The 13,003-nt window shown below is 50.3% G+C and overlaps 1 protein-coding gene across 3 annotated transcripts in view; it reads right to left on the bottom strand.

The window, feature by feature from the left end:
• The window catches only part of SYNDIG1L (synapse differentiation inducing 1 like), a 112,344-nt gene that overhangs the window by 38,313 nt on the left and 61,028 nt on the right, over positions 1 to 13,003 (bottom strand). The window contains exon 1 of one of the 3 annotated variants that reach the window (XM_030559172.1): positions 5,296 to 5,797. The exons of the other annotated variants lie outside the window; for them this stretch is intronic. The gene's annotated coding sequence lies outside the window, so the exon portion shown is untranslated. Of the gene's footprint in view, positions 1 to 5,295; positions 5,798 to 13,003 lie in introns of those variants that run through there. 3 annotated transcript variants of the gene reach the window in all.

Below are 13,003 nucleotides of genomic sequence, written 5' to 3'. Positions count from 1 at the left end.
ATGTCTGGGCTTGGCCTGGCGCTCAGTTCTATTCAGAGAAACCACAGTGCTGCAGTGACTGTGTAAAGCCCAGCATTCCCCTCCAGTGCTTAAAGTGTGTGTGGTGGATGGGGGAGCTCTGTTTAGGGGTCATGGACCCAGCAACAAAAGAAAAGAAAATTCAAATTAAAAACCAAGCCCAGTTTCCGAGGGGCACACTTGAGGCACTGTCTTACCACGGCCATGACTCCCAGATGATAGCACTGATTCTCCCACACTCAGTCTGAAGTCAGGAGCAACAGTAGTCGAGGAGGGGAAAAGGGATTCAATATTCCCCCAAGCCCTTCCTCAACCCTGTTCATTTCCAGCCCCAGGCACAGGTTGTTCTAGGCAAAAAGATCCAACACAAAGGCGCTCCCTCTCTTTCCCTCGCCTCCTGCCTTTGCCAGCAGCTGGAGGGATTGTACTCAGCAACAGAGCCGTGTGTCGGGGGAGAGGCAGGTGTGATGGCAAGGAGGCAGATGATGGCAGTGGATGCCATGTAGGGATTTTTTAAATGGAGCCCTCACACTGTGCCAGTGCCTTGCTGAACAGGGTTATCAATGCCTTTGTCCTTCCCTTCTCCTTTTGGTCTGTCCCCCCAAACTGGAGATATACACACGCTAGGTCTGATTGAGCTAGCATGGTTATATCTACTGGAGGTGGAATTTACCCCACTGGTCTGTTTTTCCTTCTCTCCTTGTCATGTCCCATCTGGATTTAGATCGGCAGGTCTTGGAGGCAGGGGCTCAGCCTATCAGTGTTTCATGAAGTGCCATGCACACTTTTAGGTCCTTTAAAAATAAACAATCACCACTGGAATTTTATACTGTGCACCATATAATTGGACCTGAAAAACCAGTTCAGCCTGGCTTGGGTCTGATATAGCCACCTGGATTAAGAATCTGCCAAGGGACTGGAAACAAAGGATGAAGACAAACAGCAAGGAATGGATGGGGGAGTGGGCTGTAGGGCTAGTATTGGGTCTGGTCTGATTTAGCATCTCTATTAGTGATCTGGAATGGGGTGGTTAATGATGTTCACAGATGATATTAAGAAGGAGCTACATAAGCACACTTCTCTGTCCTCAGTGGGGTATCTACCCTACTGAGCACTCATGTGTCTAAAGGTACCTAGTGCTTCATGAATAAGGTTAAGATTTAGTCACAGGTATTTTTGGTAAAAGTCACAGACAGGTCACCGACAATAAATAAAAATTCACAACCTGTAACCTGTCTGTGACTTTTACCAAAAAGACCCCTAACTAAATCTTTACTTCTGGTCCCTGCTGCGGGGGGAGGCTGCTCCAGTGCTGGGGTTTGACTGCCTCCCAGCTGCTGCTCCCAAAAACTGCTCTCCGGATGGCCTCTAGGCACCCCAAGACCGCTGCGCCAGCTGCCCTGGGACTGCTGCTGCTCGAACAGTCCCCAGGTCACCCCCCAGGACCGGTGTTCAGGTGCTTTCTGAAGCCAACTGGCCCTGGGCCTCCCAAGCAATGGCTGGTGCAGCTGCTCCCAGGGACCACTGGAGCAGCTGGCACCCCTGCCGATGTCTCCAATTTCCCCTGTAACAACATCCTCTGGGATCTGTTGAAATCCTGGGCAGTAAGCAGGGTTTATGGGGCAGCCCCCTAGACTGCTAGGTGGGGAGAGTGGTGAAAACTTCTTGAAGGAACAACTGGAGAGAAATGCCACTGAAATTTCTTCCCTTTGTCCTCTCTTGAGTCCCGAAGCGCTTGGGCATAGGGAGAGTGGGTCTCAGACTCTGTAACGCAGTTAGCATCTTTTGGATGCTGGGGCTTGAATCCAGCAAAGCACTTAAACAGCTGCATAACCCTCAGCATGTAAATAGTCCCATATAAATCAATGCATACTACTCATGAGCTTACTGCAGTGGTCCCCAAACTGTGGGGTGTGCCCCCCTAAAGGGGCATGGAGGAACATTCGGGGGGCATAGGCATGGTCCAGGCCAGCACCCCAGATGGGAGCCTCACTCAGCCCCACTCTGGCAGCAGAGCTGGGGGCAACAGCCCCATTCCTGGTCCCAGCCCCAGCTGCAGCTCTGGTCCCAACCCTGACTGTGGCCCCGCTCCCGGCCATGGCTCTGCTCCTGGCTGTGGCCCCCAGCTCCAGGCCCCGACCGGGGCCCCAGCTGCAATGCTGGTCCCAGCCCCAACCAACCATGGCCCCATTCCCAGCCATGGCTGCACTCCTGGTTCCTGCTCCCCATTGAAGCTCCCTGGGAGGCACAGACCAGGTAAGTAGGGGGCAAAAGTGACAAAGTTTGGGGACCACTGGCTTAATGATATGCCTATACCGTACCGGCTCAGAGTCTCTCTGCCTCTCCCTCAATACATAATGAAAGTCCTCACATACTCTTCCTCCCCCTGTGAGGTGAGTCAGTATTATCCACATTTTACAGATGGGGAAACTGATGCATGGAGACATTTTACTGACTTGCCCAAGATCACACAGCAAGTCAGTGGCAGAGATGGAACTTGAATCTGCATCTTCTGCTTGCTAGTCCCACGCTAAAGCTACAAAAGAAGCTGCCACTTGGGGTTAGAAAGGTTAGAAAAACAGGCAGAAAAATAGCAATGTAAGGGCAGGTTTACACTTAAAATGCTGCATTGGTGCAGCTGTGCCACTGTAGTGCTTGCATGAAGATGCTCCTATACACAGAGCTCTCAGAGAGCTCTCCTATCAGCGTAATTAGAGGCAGGAGCTCCAACAATGGGAGAAGCTCTCCCATCGACATAGTGCTGTCTACACAGGGGGTTAAGGTCAGTGTAACTACAGTGCTCAGGAGTGTGCAGCAAAATAGTTATACTAGCATAGGTCTATATGCGGACCTGGCCTAAGGTTCAGTTTGGGAAAGTTTGTATTACGCCTGGGGACAATAACCCCAAACACCATTATCAGCGGGAGGGAGAGCTGAGACCAGGAATGGCTGAGAGAGATTTGATGGGGAAAGTGGGCAGCAAATACCACACTGCAAAGGACTGTGTTCTAACAAAAAGGTCAATTCAGTTTGGTGCCATACACTCCAAGGTTGAATGCCCCAGAGCAGGGAGGGGAAGGTGGCTCTGGTGCCACCACTCTGGGTTACCACATTCAATTCTAGGCATCCCGTTACAGAGGGAGCTTGACGAATTGGAAAGAGTCCAGAAAAAAAAAGCAATGAAAATGACAGAGGACAGGAGAGAAAAGCCTCAGGCAGGAGAGATTAAAGGAGCAGAACACCAGCATGCTAGCAGCTGGCAAATGTCGGAAGGGTGTACACCCCAAGGTGAGGGACGGCTTGTTTAGGGTAATACACAGGGATGTACCTAGGTGTAATGAGATGGAAACAGTGAGATCATTTGGGCTGAATATAAGAAAACACCTGCTGAACAGCAACCTAAACCTAATTTCCCTCTCCTGTTACTCACAACCTCTTGTCAACTGTCTGAAATGGGCCACTCTCATTACCACTTCAAAAGTTATTTATCCTGCTGTCAATTAAATTGTCTCGTTAGACAGACCTCACACTTGGTAAGGCAAATCACATCTTTTCAGGTATTTATACCTGCTCCTGTATCTTCCACTCCATGCATCTGATGAAGTGGGTTCTAGCCCACGAAAGCTTATGCCTAAATGAATTTGTTAGTCTCTAAGGTGCCACAAGGACGCCTCATTGTTTTTTCCTCTTGGGCTGGGAGATCATCTCCTAAGGGATGAGGGGTAGCTCCATCCCTTGGACGTTTGGCGCTAGAGAACAGCCAGTATGGAATGACCCAGCCCAGGAGATGGGCAAGGTGAGCTAACTGGGCTTCCTTCTCCAGCTTCCAAGATTCCAATCTCACAATTCAGGCAGTGTTTCCCCTTCACCCTGGGGAAGCTGCCTGACAGCCTCACAGTTTAACCCTTCCTGGGCAGTGTCTGATTTTCATCAAAAGGAGACGGGTCACACCAGAATGCTGGGCCAACCTGACAAAGAGCATCCCAGTTGGGCAGTGCTGACCCTTTACCAGGCTAGGCACAGGGGGCATAGGAAAGAAAGATATTATGAAAGGGAGATTCATAGCAGGGCCTGAGTGTGCCTGACTCCTCTCCCCTAGGAGTACTGAAGTCTGAAGGTTAGGAGGGGCAGGGAGGGACAAAGCTCTGAGGCCTTCAAAGCAGGGAAGTGGGCTGAACAGACTGAGGATCCCAAACAGGAGCTGCAGCAACCTACTTGCTCTCCAGTAGCCTGTTTACTCCCTGGCTCTGGTGAAGAGGCAGGGAATCAGAATGAAGAGTGTTTAGCTTCCAAATGCTGCAGATCTACCAGCTATTTCCATTGCACTGGAAACTTTTGCTAGATAAATATAATGACACCCTTTTTGATGGGCTAATTCCTCCCGCTGCCAAGTTGGGAAGTAGCCATCTATGATCCTCTTAAGACAAAGTGGATTTTCCTGTGACAGTCTCAGCCAGCCTCACACCTGCCTCCATTTATTATCTGTATTATTTACATAGCATCATTGCTTTCCCTTCAGGTCCCTTTGAGGGGAGAAGTTTTTGGTGGCAGATGCTGTGCTCATTCAGAGGAAATCTAGTTTTCGGAAGCTAAGCAAATAGGTTCATAATGGGGGGCTGAATAGAATAGCAGGTGTTTCTATACAACCTGGAGCAGCCTAGGAGAATGAATTACAAGCCAGGCACTGGTCAGATACCAAAGACACTTTCCTTCCACACTAGCCCTTTGAAACTCTAAACGCACAGCTCCTTTCCCACAGACACTGCTCAAGAGCTGATAGGACCTTGCAAACCTGGACTGAAAAGGGGATACCTTCTACTTGTACGTGCATACAAGTAGAAGGTATTGTTATTGGCACAATTAACCAAAATGACTAATTGCCTCTTCTATTTTATTTAGCTTTTTATAGATCTTCCAGGAATCTCAGCATTTTCCAGTGATGCCTTGAGTGACATGACTAGCATCTATCATGCATGGTTTGATTATTAGTTCTCTTTAGCCACACTGTAATTACAGATCCCCAAACTTTAGCAGGGGGCTGAGTTGTAAGGGAAAGTCCACAGAGCCCTTCTCTCTGTGGCAGCCTCAGATTTTCAGACCCACCTGAAGTGGCTCTGCAATTTCTCTGAAATATTTGGCGTCAAAAATCTTTTGCTAAATCCTAACCAGCTCCTGCCCCTCCTAGAAACAACTATCCATTAATCCTGCCCTGGCTGCTATTGTCTGATCAAAGCAGGAAAGTAACCTGGATAAGAAAAGTCCAGGGATGCTCCTTACCTGAGTGATGAACAGTGTCTCACCCACTAAGTTGGAGAGAAGGTAACTGAAGTAAACCTGATCCAGGCATAATGCTGGCTAGGAACAGCCCTTCACCTGGGATGATTCCAGCCTCTTCCTTTCAGGATGGATTCTTGAGCTGCTTTGCTTGGAAGCCTTAGGTAGTCAGTGACAGCACCAGGTATAGCACTGGGGACCACTCCTCAGCACAGCCGGAGACAGCACTGGGAATGTGCATCAGCATAGCCAGACACAGCACTGGAGATGTGCATCAGCACAGCCCTCTAGCTGCAGCAAAACCCTACTTCGCATTTGTGTCAAGAGAGCCCAGCGTTCACTCACTCTCTAGCACTCCAGCTGCGGTGTGATCAGCGGCAAACATTCCCGAAGGAGAGCTGCACATTGCCTGATGATTTCCCACGTTTATCCTGCAAATTCAGCTAAGGACTCGTAAATGCTGCCTTTTTTCATTCTCTTTCTTTTCGCTGCCTTTCTCTCAGCACTGCTACTCCCTCTGCAGCTCCTGCAAACACCCCGGGAAGGAAAGACGTAGGGCTGAACAGCAGAATTTCAAGAAAGAGACAAACTGGGTCCCTCTGTGACAGTGCTAAGGGTTGAAGAGGCCCAGCACTGCTATGGGTCTCACTGGGACAGCCAGTGTGCTCTCTGCTCCAGTGGGACACGGCTGCCTCAGTCCATCTGGGAATCCTGGAGCCAGAGTTCGACTGTTTATTTTTGTGGGTTGGAAAAGCTGAGCTTCTCCTTTATCTGGGATTTCTTTCTTAAGGCACAGCGTTTGTATAAAAGAAAAACTGAAGGGCCGATTCAGATCTACCTCAGAGTTGCACCAGGGTAAAACCATGTGAGTTCAATGGGGTTAATCCTGATCTACACCAGCATGAAGTGAGATCAGAGCAAAGCCTCAACAGCCTACTCCCAGTGATGAGCTGCCACAATCTTAACCGGTTCCCTACAAAAAGTTCTGATTGGGGTGGGGGGAGAAGAGCGGGTGAGGGGCTGGGGGGAGACATACTCGTAGGGCCCCTGCAGGGCCTGGGGCAAATTGCCCCATCTCCCCTCCCCTTCCCTTGCGGGCAACTCAAAGCAGCAGGACAACTCAGAAGCTCAGCTGAGTGTCCCAGCTGCTGGCCATGCTGCAGCTTGGGGGATGTAAGGGAAAGGAGGTGGGGTCAGGGGGAGACATCCTTGTGAGGCCAAGGGCCTGGGGCAAATTGCCCCACTTGCCCCCTGTGGCCCTGGAGCTCACAGCCCCCCCACCCCCTCTTACCTTGCCGGCAGCCTGGAGCTCAGCAGAACTGCCCAGCTGCTGGCCATGCTGTGACTCTGCGGGGTGGATGAAGCGGGGGAGGGCCTGGTGGCCTCTGCAGAGCCCAGGCCGATTGCCCTACTTGCCCCCTCCCCTTCCCTCTGGCCAGTCCTGGAACTTGCAGCAGCCCTCCCCACACACCTTGCTGGGCAGCTCAAAAAGCGGCAGCAGGATGACTCCCGAGCTCAGCTGAGCTGCCCAGCTAGTGCTGGCGGCTGGCCACGGTGCAGCTGGGGGTAAGTGGGGGAGGGGCCGGGGGAGCCTCAGCCTCCCCAGCTGGGAATCCTGGGAGCAACAGGATGGTCCGGTCCACGGACCAGAGTTCTTTGCCCACCCCCTGGCCCTTTAACAACCGGTTCTCCACGAAGGTCTAATTTTAGCAGCCAGTTCTTGGGAACCGGTGGGAACCGGCTCCAGCTCAACACTGCCTACTCCCAGAAGCCCTGTCCATTCTGACCCTGCACACTAAAGAGCTCATACAGCTCCCCAACCCTCCAACTCCTTCCTCACTCCCCCCACAACTCCTCTACTCCCCCCAAACAGCTCCCCAGGCCTCTCCCAATCCCCCTAAACTGCTTCCCTACTGCTCCCTTCACACTCGCAAACTGCATCCCCTGCTATGACCACAACCCACTCAAACCTCCTCAAACCTCACCCATACTATGCTCTGGCATCCCCAAACAGGTTCCATGCTGTATCCTAACCTTTCCTCTGTCATGACCCCAGCAGCACTAGGTCACTGCCCTGCCATACATCTGTGCCGCCATCAGCCCCAAGTGTTCCTGTGCCATTACCCCAAGTCTTCTCCTCAAATCCTCACAGTGCTCCCATGCTACATTCCTGGCCCCCTCAAACCACTCCATCCCTACATGGTTTCCATAGCATGATCCCCTCCCCCACAGAAGCCATCTCCCCACTGCTATACCCCAACATGCTCAAGAATATCCAGTTATCACTGGCAGTGCTAACATACATTTAGGAAAGGCTAATAAGCCTCATGTTGGGCGCTTCAGCCAATCTCCAGCTGTTACAGATAAATGTGAGAGCTAACAAGGGGGAGGGGCAGATTTTATCCCACAGGTGCCTACTTCAGGGTTCTTACACCTTCCTGGGAAGCATCTGGTACTGGCTGCTGTCAGAGACAGGATACTGGGCCTTGGCTCTGATCCAGTCTGGCAATTCCTATGTTCAAAGCATACCAGTGTCATGCTGCATACCCACATGCCCACGGTGGTTCTATGCAACCCCCAAAGCCAAACTGCCCTGATCCCACATCTCCATGAGGCCTCTCTGCCCAATGCCATGGCCCTAGCCAGGCTAAACCTGTGATTTCTCAGCAGGATTTTTCTTTCCTGTAAATGCTCAGAGTGGGGTCTGGCCTAACCTCTATCACTATGTGATTTCTGCTTCCCACATACTCCACGAGCGGCTGGCAGGTTATTTCAAATGTATAGACATTTCTGATAGCCTAGCTCCCATGTGCCACCAGAGTTCTGACTGGGAGAATAAGAATGAGAGAATCTGTTCTGCTCACACTTTGGAGGCTTGTTTCTGGGTACATCTACACTGCAATTAGCCACCCACAGCTGGGCCATGCCAGCTGACTCAGGCTCACGGTGCTGAAGCTAAGGGACTATATAACTGCAGTGTAGACATTCAGGCTCAGCCTCTAGGACTCTCAAACCTCACAGGGGCCCAGAATTGCTACTAATAACAATGTAACACCCCCATATAGAATGGTTCCCCATGGCCAGATCCCACCCAGCACCAGGCAGTGTCAGTAGTTGATTCTTAAGAGCAAAGCTCAGATGGGCTCAAAGCAAAACCCTACATACAGGCACCCCTGGATTTGGGGGAAATTTGTAATCCAAACCTGGATCCAAATTCAGAATTGGTGGCAGGCCTCCAGCCTGTAGCTGGCTGAACCAAAATGCAGGGTAACAATAAAACAAGGAGAAGGTGATGGTACTCTCCTTTCGCAGCTCTAGGAGCAATGAGGTTTGGTGGCAAATGCATTAGCGAGGTGAAAATCCTAGATAAGGATCCTAACTACAAGTCACCAGGAGCAGCTAGAATCTATGGGTACAGTTTCAGCTGGCACATGGCCGGAGACAGGGTGCCCAGACTCCTGTTTGCCTTGGTTATCAAGCCACTTGCAGCAAGATTCAGGCAACATGTGCCGATTAAAGGTAAACAAAGAGGGCCTGTAAGGGACAAAGCCTTGTTATATTAGAACAACCCGTTGGCTTATATGGCAAGGCCTCGGGAAGAGCTCTCACAAACCTTGCCCAGTCTAAAGAAGTTTAAAGGACTCGGGGGTTCAACAGTAAATCACCACAAAAGCGAGCTCTTACTGTATGTCTCAGCAAAACCCCACTGCCCAAATCACCAGAGAGCCCCAAAGAAAAAGGTTGTCAGCCAGATGAAATACCTTGATCTACAGCTTGCTAATTCCCTTCAAACTAGTTTGAATTTACATGATGATAAGCTGCTGAAACGCACACCAAAAAGGACTAGAAGGATGGACGGATGGGTAATCAAAACAGCAATATTACCAAAGTATAATCGTCTCTGCCACAGCAGCCCCATCAAAATCCCCACAAGCTGCTTTCGTCAATTCAATGGAGCCGCTCTCCTGCCCTTCATATGGGCCACACACAATCACCGGATTAAAATGCAGGCACAGTAATTACCCAGACAGGGTGGGGGATTAGCCCTCCCAAACTTCTACAAATACTACTTAGCAGCAGAGCTGTAGCTCTGTGTCCCCTGCTTTGACGATGATAAAGTGACATTAGCATCCTGAATCAAAGTCTCTGACCCAGGATGTCTCTTTGCTAGCTTACCATCATGACTATCTGATAACTTTTATGAATGCGGGTCAGGGTGCAGCTTTAAGAGAAAAGGGGAAAAGCACATAGAAATTTGTGGTCCAGTCTCTCACATGGCTACATGCAGAAGGACTGGATGACCTAATAAAAGTCAGGAGGAAAAAAAAAGGAACCACATACAGTACAGAAACATTTTTCATGCAAGAAACAGAAAAGGAATTCAGAAAGGATTGAAGCAATAATGTGCAAAGTCTCTTGCTCTGCTGAGCCTCACTGTGGATATTTATAAGTCTAATGGGATGAATGAAATGGGCCCATTAGAAAAAAAAAGTGTAAGAATAAGTGGTCCCCTGATCTCAGTTTGAGTGGCAAGGAGACCTCTGGCAAGGACACATGCAGTTAGAGGAAATGAATCTTATTACATTATATACCAGTGGTTTTCAAACTGCGGGTCACAACCCAGTACTGGGTCACAGAGGCTCTGGTCAGCACTGACAACCAGGCCATTAGAAGTCCTGTCAGTGGTGCTGCCCCACTAAGGCAGGCTAGTCTCTACCTGCTCTGATACTGCGCTGCGCCCTGGAAGTGGCCAGCAGCAGGTCCAGCTCCTAGGCGGGGGGGCCCATGAGCTCCGCATGCTGCCCCTGCCCCAAGCACTGGCACTCCCACTGACGTGCCTCTGGACCTAGGAGCCAGACCTGCTTCCATCTGCTTCTGGGGCACAGCGCGGTCCATGGTGCCAAGACAGGCAGGAAGCCTGCCTTAGTATCCCCACTGCGCCACTGACCAGGAGCTGCCAGAGGTAAGCCTGCACCCCAACCCCGCACCCAGCCCTGAGCCCTCTCCAAACCCAGAGCCCCTTCCTGAACCCCAACTCCCTGCCCCAGCCCTGAGCCCCACCAAACCCAGAGCCCTCTCCTGCACCCCAAATCCCTCATCCCAGCCCTACCCCAGAGCCCTGACCCCCTCCCACACCTCAACCTCCTACCCCAGCCCAGAGTCCCCCCCAAACCCAGAGCCCCCCTGCACCCCAACCAGCCCTACCTGCAGCCCTCACCCTGGCACCTCAACCATCTGCCCCAGCCCTGAACCCCCGCCCCCCACTCCAAACCCCTCACCCCCAGCTCCACTGGGTTGTGGGCATCAATTTTCTTCAACTGGGTTGCCAGGAAAAAAAAATCTGAAAACCACTGTTGTACCAGATGATATCACATTGTAAACATTAGACCACCCAAACAATTCTTCTGTTTAAAAACAAACATACTATGGACAAACTATATGAGTAAAAGGTCATGTTTTTGTTCTGGAGTTACTCTGCATTGGGAGGAGATGGTAAATTATATGTCAGACATTAGAAGCACCACTGCCACTATGTCCTGTGCTTTGAATTCTTCATCTAACAGACACAGCAACTAATAAATATGCCAGAACAAATCTAGCATTATTGGCAGCCGAAAACCTGATCACTTTAAATGGGAAACCTGAACTCCCAGCAAGCAGTAACAAGTGGTTATTTCAGGTTAAGGGTTTAGTGCCCATAAGAAAATACACCATACAGGCCTCAAAATAATTGAAGGTATTTCAGATGAGGACTCTGCTGCAGGATGTCCTCAAGGCCGCTGATTAGGCTAGGAAAGAAAAAGGTAAAAGAAAAAGGAATGACATCAGACTCAAGAGGATAGGAAATTCTTTTGGGAAAAAGCATGAACACCTCTAAAACTCCAGACTCAGGCAGCTGTATTAAGCTGAGCCCAGACCACATCAGAAAGGGCCGGATTTGCAAAAAGAGCTCAGCATCTACTTAGGCATCAAAATAAGTGGCCAGATTTCATGTATCTATTTATTAAAGATTGGGGAGTGGGTGGAGGAATGTTGGAGATAAAATCAATATTTGAAGCTGACTAACCTGATGGCTTTTTTATCGAGTGCAGAGAAGACTGTAGGGAACATCAGAGGAACTAATTACAGTTAATTGAGCAGTATGGTGGGAGATGGAACTCAGTGTGCAGGGCCGGTGCAACCTATTAGGTGACCGCCTGGTGCTAGGATTTGGAGGGCAGCATTTTCTTCGGTGGCGACTGCGACAGCCGGATCTTCGGCCGCCCTGGTCACTGCTGGCATTTAGGCAGAGGGAGCTGGGGCGGGGGGGCACAGGGAGGGCCGCCTGCAGCAAGTAAGGGGGGGCAGCACGCAGGGGAACTCCCCGTCCCAGCTCATCCCTGCTCCGCCTCCTCCCCGAGCACGCCATTGCTGCTTCACTTCTCCCGCCTCCCAGGCTTGCAGTGCCAATCAGCTTAGGCGCCGCAAGCCTGGGAGACTGAAGAAGTGAAGCAGCGACAGCATGCTCCGGGAGGAGGCGGAGCAGGGGTGAGCTGGGGCAGGTAACTGCCGCACGGCTCCCCGGGGGGGGGAGGGAGGGGAGCTGCCATGGGGGGGCACCTCAGGGTGTGGGGGGAGCTGCCGCAGGGTTCGGGGAGGGGGTGGAGCAGAGGTGAGCTGGGATGGGGAGCTGCTGCACGGCTCCCTGGGGTGGGGGGGAGCTGCTGCAAGGCTCGGGGACAGGGGAGAGCACAAGGTGGAAGTTTTGCCTAGGGCAAAACACATCCTTGCACCGGCCCTGTCAGTGTGGACAAATGCAAGGTGATGCACACCTGGGGAGGAATAATCTGAACTATTTGTATATTCTAATGAACTCTAGATTAACGGTAATCATTCGAGGGGAAAAAGACCTGTGTCTCATTGTGGAGAATACAGTGAAACTGATCTGTTTAATGCACAGGAATGGCCAAAAGTGCAAACATAGTGGTAGATTGTACTGAGAAACGGATAGAGAATAGCAACAAAAATATGACATTTCCATTCTTATGGAGGCATCAGTAATGATTCCAGAGGTAGGGGGTTTGATTTGAGTTTTGCACTTAGAGCAGGGATTCAACCCGTTATGTATGAAAAATTCATGTAGCCCTCTGCAAATTACACTGTGAACTCTGAGTACAGAATGACATTCCTGACCATTTATGAAGTCATTTTGTTAGTTTAGGAATTAAACTATGTGTTCTCTAAGACATGTAGTACCCAGTGTCAGAATTTACTTTGCCCCCGATATTCTCAGCATAGACTGCTCAAACTTTAACTGTAGTTAAAACTCACTAAAATCTTGTATACATTTGAATATTTCTCTTTGGGGATTAATGGTCATTTCACCCAATTGTTTCTCATAATGAAAAATGTCTCCTCCTGCAGAGGCTGAAGGATACAACATTTTGCTACAGAGAATTCCACAAAGAACTGCCTCCTTTCAAAATACTCCCCTATCTCCCATTATTCTATGGGACTGATGCCACAGCAGCCATTTTGAGAAGGCTCTCATTGTCCATGAGATTAAGTGTCTCTGCCACCACACAGCACAGGGAGCCACAGTCTTCCTGAGGGCCACTGGGGCTTCAGTCCCATCAAGAACAGTGGGAGATGAAGGCCATTTTGAAAGAGAGCAAGTCTTTGTGGCAGATAAATGTTCAATTATGAAAAATAACAGCACACAAAGACCATC

The sequence above is a fragment of the Gopherus evgoodei genome, chromosome 4 (assembly GCF_007399415.2).
Source record: "Gopherus evgoodei ecotype Sinaloan lineage chromosome 4, rGopEvg1_v1.p, whole genome shotgun sequence".
In the NCBI taxonomy this organism is placed as follows: domain Eukaryota; kingdom Metazoa; phylum Chordata; order Testudines; family Testudinidae; genus Gopherus; species Gopherus evgoodei.
This window is presented reverse-complemented; position numbering and strand designations above follow the sequence as displayed.